Source organism: Haliotis rufescens, unplaced genomic scaffold (genome assembly GCF_023055435.1).
Source record: "Haliotis rufescens isolate VD_foot unplaced genomic scaffold, xgHalRufe1.0.p SCAF_16, whole genome shotgun sequence".
Taxonomy (NCBI): domain Eukaryota; kingdom Metazoa; phylum Mollusca; class Gastropoda; order Lepetellida; family Haliotidae; genus Haliotis; species Haliotis rufescens.
In genome coordinates, this window is record NW_025963846.1 from 8,687,992 (window position 1) to 8,701,172 (window position 13,181).

The 13,181-nt window shown below is 40.9% G+C and overlaps 1 protein-coding gene across 1 annotated transcript in view; it reads left to right on the top strand.

Annotated features, from left to right (window-relative positions):
- The first annotated feature begins 3,967 nt into the window (after nt 1–3,967).
- Nucleotides 3,968–13,181, top strand: part of LOC124134242 (ETS domain-containing protein Elk-3-like) — a 42,543-nt gene continuing 33,329 nt past the window's right edge. The window contains exon 1 of the mRNA XM_046498998.2: nt 3,968–4,134. The gene's annotated coding sequence lies outside the window, so the exon portion shown is untranslated. The remainder of the gene's footprint in view (nt 4,135–13,181) is intronic.

Here is a 13,181-nt window from a genome sequence, read left to right on the forward strand (position 1 = left end):
CTTGTAAGGTAGTTCTGTCAAGGGACTTACTTCTCCTTCTTGTAAGGTAGTTCTGTCATGGTACTTACTTCTCCTTCTTGTAAGGTAGTTCTGACATGGTACTTACTTCTCCTTCTTGTAAGGTAGTTCTGTCATGGTACTTACTTCTCCTTCCTGTAAGGTAGTTCTGCCATGTTACTTACTTCTCCTTCTTGTAAGGTAGTTTTGACATGGTACATATTTCTCCTTCTTGTAAGTTAATTCTGTCATGGTACTTACTTCTCCTCCTTTTTAGGAAATTCTGCCATGTTTCTTCCTTCTCCCTCTCGTAAGGTAGTTCTGACATGGTACATACTTCTCCTTCTTGTAATGTAGTTCTGTCATTGTACTTACTTCTCCCTCTTGTAAGGTAGATCTGATATGGTACATAATTCTCCTTTTTGTATGGAAATTCTGCCATGTTACTTCCTTCTCCTTATTGTAAGGTAGTTCTGTCATGGTACTTACTTCTCCTTTTTGTAAGGAAATTCTGACATGGTACTTACTTCTCCTTCTTGTAAGGTAGTTCTGACATGGTACCTACTTCTCCTTCTTGTAAGATAGTTCTGTCACGGTACTTACTTCTCCTTCTTGTAAGATAGTTCTGTCACGGTACTTACTTCTCCTTCTTGTAAGGTAGTTCTGTCACGGTACTTACTTCTCTTTCTTGTAAGGTAGTTCTGTCATGGTACTTACTTCTCCTTCTTGTAAGGTAGTTCTGTCACGGTACTTACTTCTACCTCTTGTAAGGTAGTTCTGCCATGTTACTTACTTCTCCCTCTTGTAAGATAGTTCTGTCATGGTACTTACTTCTCCCTCTTGTAAGATAGTTCTGTCATGGTACTTACTTCTCCCTCTTGTAAGGTAGTTCTGTCATGGTACTTACTTCTCCCTCTTGTAAGGTAGTTCTGTAATGGTACTTACTTCTCCCTCTTGTAAGGTAGTTCTGTCATGGTACTTACTTCTCCCTCTTGTAAGGTAGTTCTGTCATGGTACTTACTTCTCCCTCTTGTAAGGTAGTTCTGTCATGGTACTTACTTCTCCCTCTTGTAAGGTAGTTCTGTCATGGTACTTACTTCTCCCTCTTGTAAGGTAGTTCTGTAATGGTACTTACTTCTCCCTCTTGTAAGGTAGTTCTGTCATGGTACTTACTCTCTCCCATCGACTACTATTACTTGCATTACTTACATGTACTAATATATCATCTTGATGTTGCTCAGTTCTACTTTTGTATGACCCCGTGGTACGAACAGAGCACCAGCAACCTATGCTTGTCGGACGAAGCGACTTAATGGATCGGGGGGATATAGGCTCTGCGACCTGTTGATTGAGTGTTCTCGTATCTCGACGGCGAGGGACATTGTGACGGGCCGCTTTTCTTGGTCCAGACACAATTAGTAACAGACAGACACAAGAACAGTTGAAATATTGCTGATTCCGGCGTTAAACAACAAACAGTTCGGTATTTGGTACCACTGCTCTCTGTGCGTTAATTAATTCAACTACTTCCACTTTCTATGATCTAATGTCTGTGATATAAATTTCTATATGACTCCTTCACTGATAGTTATCTGCTTGGTGTAAGCAGGTGTTAGGGGAATGCAGGTGTGTCCACGTGGCATGTGCACGTTTCTTAACGGTAACCCTGCACGGAGCCTGGCACCTCCCGGAACTCCCGTCATGCTCGACCCCTACCCCCGGGATTAGCCAGGAGGTATTAGCGAGTGTACAAGACACGACATAGGCAGTCATGCAGGGACAGGGGCCCTGATAGTCTGGGGGCAAGACAGTCGTGTGCGTTGGTTCCATCTGTTTATATATGTTTGTTCCAGATACACACACGTTATTTATGCAGTAACATTAATGTATGCATGACGTTATAGATACTGAAAGGCACTGTGGAGGTATTACTCCCCAGAACAGAGACTCCCTTGGCCAGGAGTACTCCCCACTTCATCACAACGGTGTATTGGTGTGCCTTGTGTGGCTGCGTGTCATTGTTCCACGTTGCTTATGCATCCGCTCTTTGGTTTGCTTGGTCCAGATTCGAGGCCCGTGAAATATCATTACTCACTCGTAGTCTACAGAATACATGGATACTTACCATTTGCCCGAGCGTTCTGTGCCCTTAAAACTCATATGCGACGTCACTTGTTTCTTATATATTTTTCGGGGCGGTGGGGTAACCTGGTGGTTAAAGCGTTCGATCGTCGCGCTGAAGACCCGGTTTCGATTCCCGACATGGGTACAATGTGTGAAGTCCATATCTGGTGTCCCCCGCCGCGATATTGCTGGAATATTGCTAAAGTGGCGTTAAACCATACTCACTCACTCATTAATTTTCATGAATAGACAATTTAGTTATCGGTTGTTGATGCCTACATTATACAGGACCAACATTTCAATTAATGTACACTTGAATTTGATGGAAATCGTTGTTATTTTGAGACTCAAGTGAACTAGTCTTATTTACAATCCGACAGTTACGATTATGTCCTCAAACTTCAAACACATCCCTACGTTGTCAGAGTTCTTGCTTTGTTGAAAAAATATATACACATATATATAGACTTTCACAAAACTCTTTAGTGGAAAGGGGGCACGGCTGGCCCAGTCGTCTAAGGTGCCGCGATTCGCTGTGCAGAGTTGCGTCCCTTGGACACGCCAGAAACCTATGATTGTGGGTTCGAATCCCGGTTCGCCCCGATTATGTTTCTAGGTTTGTCAGCACCATACCCGTGCTCGTGGGTTTCACCGAAGTGGTAAACGTCTGAGACCTGCATCACTTCGGGCTTTCCTCCCACATTAAGCTGACACGCCGTGATATAACTGTAATACTGTTAAAAGCGGCGGTAAACCCAACTCACTCACTCACTCTTTAGTGGAAAATATTTTTTAAAATAAACCAGAAATCCTAATATCCTTTATGTAGACTGTATATTCGTCTTCGCGTGATGCACGTGGAATCTGTTCTCTGCAACTTACAGTGTTTCATGTCATGTTATGTTTAATTACAACGTATGTACACAGACCATTAAGTAAAATAGGTTTATGTTGGTTGTTCTAATCGCTATTAGGTCAGGAATGTTGGGAATGTCCGATGTTTCCGTCCTCTTTCGCCTTGGTATTCATAATGATGTAATTATGTTTGAGTTAATCTCAGATTTAAGGGGACCACTAGACTAACATTTAGTCTCTGAAATCTTATATTACACAATATCCTTCTTGACTCTAAAAATAAATAAAAAATTCCCTATGCTGATTTCAGTGTGGAATAGAGCTAGCTTGAGCTGGCTAGACTTGCTTTTGTATGCATTTCTAGATTATTTTTTTAAATAAAATAAATATATTCCACGGTCATGGTGCAGGACTAAGGGACCACCTACATGGTCTAGTGGGTAGAACGTCTGCCCGGTGAGTGGGGGTGCGTGGCTTCCACTCACGCTGAAGACCCGGGTTCGATTCCCCACATGTGTACAATGTGTGAAGATCATTTCTGGTGTCCCTGGACGTGATATTGCTGGAATATTGCTAAAAGCGGCGTAAAACAATACTCACTCTCTCCCTCTTCCATTTTATCCAGTATGTACCCCCTCAACTCCTTCCATTTGAATGTCAAATATCGGGTACCCTACTCGACTTACTGATTTAGTAATGATGATCATTTGTTTAAAACATTGGATAAAGTAATATTGTCGCAACCCTGTGCTATCCAAACAAACGAAAAGAATACAGAAAGATCACAACGTTATTAGAATAATCGGTAAGCCGAGCTGACATCAAGGAAGAGGAAGGTTCCGAAGGATAACAGTACTCACATCCGGGTACCTGATAGCGTGCCTGGACCACGTGACTGGAAACAAGACGATGGTTAATATGCCGATCCGGGAAGAACGGGTACACCACTGCAGGAGGATAATGTCAACCATGTTGTCGCGTGGTTGGTAAATACACCGTGCCCTTCCTGCACCATACATCCTCTGTCGGGACGCCAAGCTGCCTGTAAAAGACGAAAATGGGGATTGGGTGTTTATTTCGCGAACACCTGGTGTCATCACTATTTGATAGCACATGCTAATGGTATTGTCGGATTCGTACAACCAGATCTGGTGTCAGGTGAGATTTCTTATATATATAGAAAGGATTTTGTTTGTATGTGTGTCGGCTGGCTGATTTTGTGTAGTATCCTGGATGTGAGGATAACTGCTGAAAAAACTGCACTCGCCAACTCAAGCAGGCAAGCAAACAACCCACGACCGATTATATTGAAGCAATAAAAAAAGAATATCAAAACTACTATGCCATGACATCGAGTAAAACATAAGAAATACCCATGTACGATTTATTAGGGTTACTACTAAACAGACGGGCAAAAGAAAGTATACTTATAATAAGGTGAGGTGAGGTGAAATGGGATTGAACGTCGCGTCCAAGATTATTGCACTTATATATCGACGTGCATGTACGTGTGTGTGTTTGTGTGGCTGCTTGTACTAGTCCGGACTGATGCCGATTTATAGTGCTAGCTCACTGAGATACCATGCCGTAGTTTAACATGAATACCCCACTCAGACACAGTATACTGACTCCGAGCCGACCAGTCCTTGTGATAGCCCCTTAATGCCGAGCGCCAGACAGGGTAACAACAAGTACCATCTTTTAACGTCTTTTGGTATGACGCGGCCGGGGATCAAACCCCGAACCTTCCGCTCTCCGGGCGGACGCTCTACCACTAGACCACGGAGGCGGTCTACTAATAATAACCAACTCACTTACGACAATTTCAAACAAGGACATATTTCTCGAGTCTGAAAAATTGATTGACCAAATAGTCAAAGGCTGGCGGTCTTTTAGTCTCTGAAATGAAAATATTTTGTTTTGTTAAATCATCTTCCAATAGACCGCCGGGCAGAAAAAAAAGTCTCTCGTAAACCTAAGAAATAGGCCACGCCCACTAGCGGACTATTTTCGTTCTGTTATTTTGCTAAGCGGTGTCACTGCTTTGCATCCGTGTCTACTGTTGTTTGCGTTCATGATTAAAAAACCAATCCGTGAAATTAATTCTGTTTCTCATTTATTTGTGTGCACGCTGGTTTTAAGGTTATACCACCATTAACACAAAACATATGGAAGTCAATTCTGAATTGACCCATTAAACATTAATATGTACAGACCGTGCATATCCACGGGGCCGTTACTTATATTAAGCCGTGAAGATCCAGGTCTTCAGCCACCCTGACTTGGTTGATGCATGTCAGCGTATCCAAATTACGTAGACCGATGCTCATGATGTAAATCACTGGATTGTCGGGTCAAGAATCGATAGTTTACAAACCGCCGTCACATAGCTGGAATATTGTTGAATGAGGCGTTAAACAACAAACATTTATTACGAATGGTCTCTGGCATGAGAAATACTGATTTATGGAAATAACCCTGGCGTCATCACTGATTTTCAGTGATCCATTCATATAATTTTCACTATTTAAGACTAGACTAGGAGTCTCTTTTGGTGGATGATTGAGGCTGGTTGTTCTGAGTTGCCCTGTTTTGTCTACCGGTGAGTCACCATGTAGGAGGACAAACACAATCCTATAGAATTTCTTATACATCGTTATTACCATATTTTTTACCTGTTTTGTTTTCACGTTAAACGGCGTCTTTGTTTCACACAGCGATTAAACGTGTGGCTGGCTCTTACATCATCTGTTGAGAGACAGTAAGGTCTTGGTCGGTTAACGCTGCGAGATTTCTTCACTATCAACCGTTCCATGAAAAATAAATGAGAAATGTAAAAATTCAACAATGTGTACGTCAAAATGCATTTGAGCATTTACAACCTGTTTCATATTATAGCTGCATATGGGCTGCTTAGATGTCGACCTCTTGCGACAAAGCCAGACAATGTCCTCGTTTGATCTCAGCATATAGGTTTATTTAACAAATGTATATTCAACGTCAACGCCAGAGAAGAACCCATCAACTGCCGAAATAGATTCCATTGTCTGTAAAGGGCAAAATAGTTGTGAAATTATATGAATGGGTCGTGTTTAAGCTTTATGCAAAGCACAAACATTTATGTATAGAAATTTGTTTTTCAAATTAACTTATTATCTTATGACTGCCATTGATCGAAAATTCTAACTTATGGTACAAGTCCATTAGGGAATCTCCCATTTCTTCCCAGAATCTGTTGCAGGTTCCATTCCTTTAATAGTAAATGCTAACATGAAAACACTGAGAAAAGTCATCAATAGATACGAAAATACAAATTATCTCATCGGCCAATTTGATACATATGCCATCATGAATATTAATGACATAACGTTTCAAAACTAATATATCGAGATATGTATATTGTCAAAACAGCAAAATCAAATCCTAACAAAATCCAAAGTTTAGAAAATGTAACCTACCTATATAAAATCGGCATTATATGAAAGGTTTGGTAAGGGAACCATCCGCTTGTTTAATGGGAAGGAAATGTTAATCCCACTCGAGACTACTACATGGATAAATTCAGTATTAATTTTGAGAATCGCCAGTTGCTCGCTAATGTACAGTAAAACTCCACAAAGAAAAAGTGTTATGCTTAGTGAAACATTACAATTCTGACAGATCCATGGCCAATGGGAAACTGCCATGCAAACAGCGCACTAAAGATCCAAACTTGAACGATATGTATTGCCTTCTGAAGACGATGAAAGGGAAGTAAGAATGGTGGAACCTAAAAGCTCATGTACGCAAATTTTCATCAGAGCTGAGATTTTTTTTCAAGGCAATCATTTTGACACATGCATTTCTTTCTACGAACCAGGAGTGACAGTATTGCGTTCGTGATGCATCAGGGAGCAGTGCTTTCATCTGGCAGTTCTTTAAACTTAACTGAAATCGGGTAAACTGGCCAGGCTTTAAAGGAATTGAAATCCTGCTTGCAGTAATTGAATGATGCCAGGTGGAACTAGAGAAAATGGAAGTGTTAGAAATCAAGGCAAGAACAACGGCTTAGAAGATTGATATTCTGTCGTGTGTAAAAACACCCGCAACAAGCCAGACATGAAACATAACTTACTGATTTTAATGATTACCTAAGAATTAAAAAAAAAAATGAAGCCTCTTCCATAACGAAAGTAGACACTATTCATGGATAGCTTACTGTTATCCATAAAGTGTGTCTACTTTGTCATCCGTCAACTTCTAAGAAATGCCTATCAAACTATCCTTACCTTAACCATATGAAATATCTGTTACAAACATAACCCATTAAACGATTAAGAGTACATCATAAGCATATAGTTATGAATCACTTTCAAATGTTCCCAACAGAAACACATGCAAATAAAAGCTGAAAAAACCCTTTCCATATTCATAAGAAATCATCTCTGAGAAATGACTCGATTGTGCGATTTCGACTTTATCAGGAGCATGTGTTTATGACTCAAATAATGATAGTACCAGTTGTCCCACTGGTGGCACCCGTCACAAACACACGAAAAGGCAAGTCAATTGTTTACCTGAAAAAACACGGGAACATATGGTACAAGTCGAAAAAGAGTATTGCATCGGACATCATATTGGACACTGATATGTCACATTTTGAAATATCCTTCATTAAAAAACGAAAGCTTAACCAATGACGTGAATGTTTTAACTCCGATCAAACAACTTTTGAGAGAATATCATTGACCCCCTAAGTATAGTGGTCAGTGATCAGTGTGGGGCGGTGGGGTAGCCTAGTGGTTAAAGTGTTCGCTCTTCAAGTCGAATACCCGGTTCGATTCCCCACATGGAAACAATGTGTGAAGTCCATTAAGGTGTCCTCCGCCGTGATATTGCTGAAATATTGCTTAAAGCGTCGTAAAACCATATTCACTCACTAGTGGTCAGTGAAACAGACCAGCAGGTGTGAATTACACCGCACAGCAACATTCGGCATGATTAACCACACCGCCAACTGGGGGCTATGAAGATGGAGCAGTGATCTATGTAATCAACTGCGCCGGATGTACAGAGCATTAAGTGGAGCATCACACTGGCGAGGCAAGCATGCAAGTACAGATATAGTAACGGTCTTCAAGTGAGACCATTGGATGGTCCCTTTCAACTGATGCCTCTTTAACCCTACATTACACAGACATTTATCGGATTCTTGAAGCCATTAATAAAACTATGGTGTGGTATCCAAAACGAAGCCAAGTTTAAGTAATATACTGCTGGGGAAAAGAAAGTATACATACATTATCACAACGTGAGTAGGCTGAAAACAGTTACCAAAACACTGCAAACGTAAGGTTCAAAACACAACTATGATACCCGTGTCAAATACATCGCCATCGAATAACCATTTTTTGTTTGTTTTCATGTTCAGGACCATCAAAGATGGGTGTAACTTTCTTTTGCCCGGCAGTTTAGCTTCATCGCATAATTGCATATCTCAAAGATGCTTTTTTTAATAATTTAGAGGGAATAACGCTATCCACAGCGAACCTATTAACTACACAACGTTTCAACTAACAAGCTGTAAAGAGTGTCGAGCAATAGGCTACATTCATTCATTCATTGATTCATTCATTCACTCATTGATTCATTCATTCATTCATTCTCTATAAGAACCTATATTTCGACTTTTATGTTTCAGAAGCATTTTATTTTGGTTTCAATTATGAGTTGTAGTGGTTATTTCCAACAATTTTGTATATACTTTTTTTTGGGTGCGAGGTGAATATAGATTTATATGTTATGTCTTAAAATTTCAAAAGAATGTGTTACAATGGCCGGTGTTGACCTGATTCCTGGTTCTGAAACAGGTTTTCCTTGACCTACACATGCACTCGAAAAGACACGCCCAACAGACACCTGTTTGGTGGTTATCATTTAATTATCATGATTAGGAAAATGTTTTCCTCCTTGGCGCAGTTAGTTCCGCGTTAATCGTGTTTTATTGCAGCAATCACTCAGTCACACCTCAGTGGCGGCCGACTAATGGAGGAGCTGAATATACCAACTCACCTGGCGTCTCGGTCATCGGATCAGAAATTATGGCGACAGTAAATATATTTGAGAAGGTTTTGTCAGAGGTGGACTCATTCAATATCTTCGAACGCGTTCCTCTCTGATAGCTGAAAAACATAAACTGTCTGGTAAAATAAAGTATACACTTGAAAATTAGATTTAATAAAAACCCCGTTACTATGCTGAAAACAGTTGCTGAAACACTTCAAACTTCAGGTTTAAAACTCAACTATGATACCCGTGTCAAACACCATCAAATAACCATTACTTGCTTGCTTCATTATAGCCATCATCAAACATTGGTGTATATTTTCTTTTGTCCGACACTGTAGTTAAAGAACCTTTGAAAGATTGACTGATAAAGCAAGACAATCATAATTCGACCTGAATGCAATAAAAATTGTAAATACTGTATTGTTTAAATATGAAAAGATGGGTCGTCTTATTAATCGAACCCCTATGTTCCGAGACATGCCGTGCACGTGTAACTTAATAGCAGGACGTCAGGGTGTCCGGCCAAAGGTTTTCTAGAAAGAAAATAGCCATCCCGGTATACAGGTTAGGCCAAAAGTTTTCAAACATGGCGAATAAGTAAATGAGTTATGTTGAGCAACTGAGTTTTGTTGAACGACGTATTTCAGTCATATATTATTCAGTTGTATAGTGATGCAGGTCCTTTGAAATTATGAAAAAGATATCCGGATAATAATATTATTATGAAATTATATATCTACTTATGTAGATCTACATGTATTGCGTTGTCCCATGCCAAGTTTGAAGACTAGTGAGAACAGTACAAATTACGCTAAAGTACAAGTTCCAACTATTAGCACTTGCCCACTGGCAAAATAGTAATACATTCATTTGTATTGCAGTTCAACATGAATACCCCCTCCAGGCACAGTATACTGACTCTGAGTTGACCTGTCCTTTGTTTTAGCCCCTTCGCGCCGAGAGCCAGGCAGGGTAACAAAACGTACCATATTTCGTCATCTTTTCGTATGAAGCTGGGTTCGAACCATAAACTTCCAGTTCGACAGACAAACGGTCTATCCACTGGACAACGGAGGTGGTATTTCACAGTTCGAGGCAAACCGGTGACAAGAATCATTTTGTGAATTTTAGGTCTCGTGTATTGACATTTCTATGATGCTTCTCAAAAAGATCAAAGGCGCCGATTGCACCTTATCCTGTGATAAAGTACACTTTTTTAGTTACGTCATAATGGTCTGACGTCATTGCGCTGTTCACATTACCCCATGATCTAACGAATCCTTGGTGACTGTCAATCAACGTGGCGCATCAGTTATAGGTAAAAAAAAATTTACCTGTCGGTTATTTGAATATTATTACTTACGAAAAATACGGCGAGATGATGTCAACCATTCCTCATGCCGCGGGCTTTCCCCAACAGACACAAACCACTGTCTCCGTGACACAGCAGTCACAGAGTTGTCCGAGGCGGGCGTTGGTGCCCTAGGAATTCTGTATGTCTCTGAACACAGGCATGAGCTTAACTGGAAGAGTGAGTGAGTGAGTTGGGTTTATCGCCGCTTTTAACAGTATTACAGTTATATCGCGGCGTGTCAGCTTAATGTGGGAGGAAAGCCCGAAGTGATGCAGGTCTCAGACGTTTACCACTTCGGTGAAACCCACGAGCACGGGTATGGTGCTGACAAACCTAGAAACATAATCGGGGCGAACCGGGATTCGAACCCACGATCATAGGTTTCTGGCGTGCCCAAGGGACGCAACTCTGCACAGCGAATCGCGGCGCTTTACTGGAAGAGTTTCATAACCACCTCTTGTTCAGTGAAGGGCATGTATCAAAATGCTGCAGTCAAACAAAACGACCGATGTTGCTTTTACCCCGTTCGCCCCACGGCAACGCCATATCACGCCCAAGGCCGTCGATTGACGTCGGTTACGGCATCTCGTAGCGCAACCAGCTCGGTAAGCAATCTATTTCATGGCTTGCAGTTGCTGCAGTCTGATAACATCAGTGGTGGAAACACAGTCTCAAATTTTAGGACAGAAAACTTCTCTACTCACAACAACCAGTGGCACCGAACATCGGCGATGTTCACATGATTGTGTTAGCCCCAGCTCCACAAGGCACAATGCCCCATATCGAGTCACGTGATGAAGTGAATTATTCTTAACATTTAAATTTATATCCTTTTTATTACTGCATGTGGATAATCAAATAAGTCTTAGTTCAACATAAACTACCCCTCTTAGTGGTGTTTAAACATGTTTTAAACGTACATTGTCCTTTAACGCGAGGGTACAGGCAATTGGGGAACAGTTAGCCCTGTTCGAGAATTTTCAATTTAAGGCACTGCTTATAACAGATTTCGGGGCGGTCGGGTAGCCTAGTGGTTAAAGCGTTCGCTCGTCACGCCGAAGACCCGGGTTCGAATCCCGACATGGGTACAATGTGTGAAGCCCATTTCTGGTGTCCCCCGCCGTGATATTGCTGGAATGTTGCTAAAAGCGGCGTAAAACCATACTCACTCACTCACTATAACAGATTTCATTTTAAACCCATCTCCAATAAACGCAAGGGTAGTCTCAAATTCGGCATCTTAGAGAAGAAATAAATTTTGCTCTTTTCCCGTATGTAGCGTAAAAAAAGTGTAGTTTTGCCCTGAACTATTAAAGTTAAAACACGAGAGCCTTGCAAGTTTTTTTCTTAATTACAAACAACCTGATGTTCAGTGGATACCCCAATGAAATAAAAGACAAAAAAATGACGAACCTACAAAGAAACGTTATCACTACTGACGTTATGAACGACCTTTAGCTGTGTTCACAACAACGTAGCAAGATGGCCGCCAAAGTCATGAACGCCGTCGGGTTCAAGGACACGTGACCAGGTCATAAGTATCCATGCAAGCAGTTCTCATAGTAATGTGTCATTACGGCTATTTTGACAGAGCATAATCTGGCATGACCATCCCCATGGGAACCTGACCTGAGGGAGATTATGCCAACAATATTCAAGCATCGTTCAACCTCATAATCCGGCATGTTTTCATATTGCCTTAGTTGTTCATCAGGTTTTCCATATTTTGTAAATATTTCCAAACTTGAGCACAAAAGCATGCCGAACAAACGACAAAGTTGCGTCAGCAAAAGAACTAATTCATCATTAATGCAATCTGGATTATGATAAACGCGATGCTGATGAATCTCACTTCATTGCAGTAAATACGCAATGAACGGCCTTGACACCAATTACCACTGTCGGAACCATATGGAATCATTTGGTGAAATATCAGCACTTGTGCTGTGCTATCTCGTAAGAAAAAGATATGTGAGAGGGCTTGACAGGGAAAGATTCAAAATGTAAGATATGCGTTTGTATGTGTGTAATGCGTCATTGTGCGTATGAAGCGTCAGCGTCTGCCAAATGTCTAATGCGTTTTATATGTGTACTGTCAGGAATCGGTCTTCAGCAACCCATGCATGTCATAAGATGCGACTAAAGGGATCGGGCGGTCAGACTCGCTGACCAGGTTGATGCATAACATCGTATCCCAACTGCGTAGATCGAAGCTCATGGTGTCAATCACTGGATTATCAGGTCCAGATTTGATTATTTTCAGACTACCGCCAAATATCTGGAATATTGTAGATCGAAGATCATGGTGTCAATCACTGGATTATCAGGTCCAGATTTGATTATTTTCAGACTACCGCCAAATATCTGGAATATTGTTAAGTTTATTGTTTTGTTTTAACAACAATTAAATAAACAAAAACAATTTATGTGTGTGTTGCATATATGTGCATGTTAAAAGTCCGCATGTGCGTATTTCGTGATGCAGCAGTATGATCGCGATACATCAATCAGCGCGTGTATGCGTTTGTGTGCATGTGACGAGAGTTTATGCATTTCAGAAATCTTCATTCGTCGAGGTGGCCTTTTTGTTGTATGAGGTTTCTTTTCTTGTGAAGACGTTGAAGAAATCTGACAGACATTTTAAACTTTTGTTTCGCAATTCCATCTCCGTGAAATTACAACGTCATTCTATACATGGAAACATGGAAGGACTCTGCACGGAGCAATGCATGTAGCCAGACGCCCAACAGTAAACACTCACACATATGTCATCACTGTTGTTTGTTTCAATAGGCTTATGTAA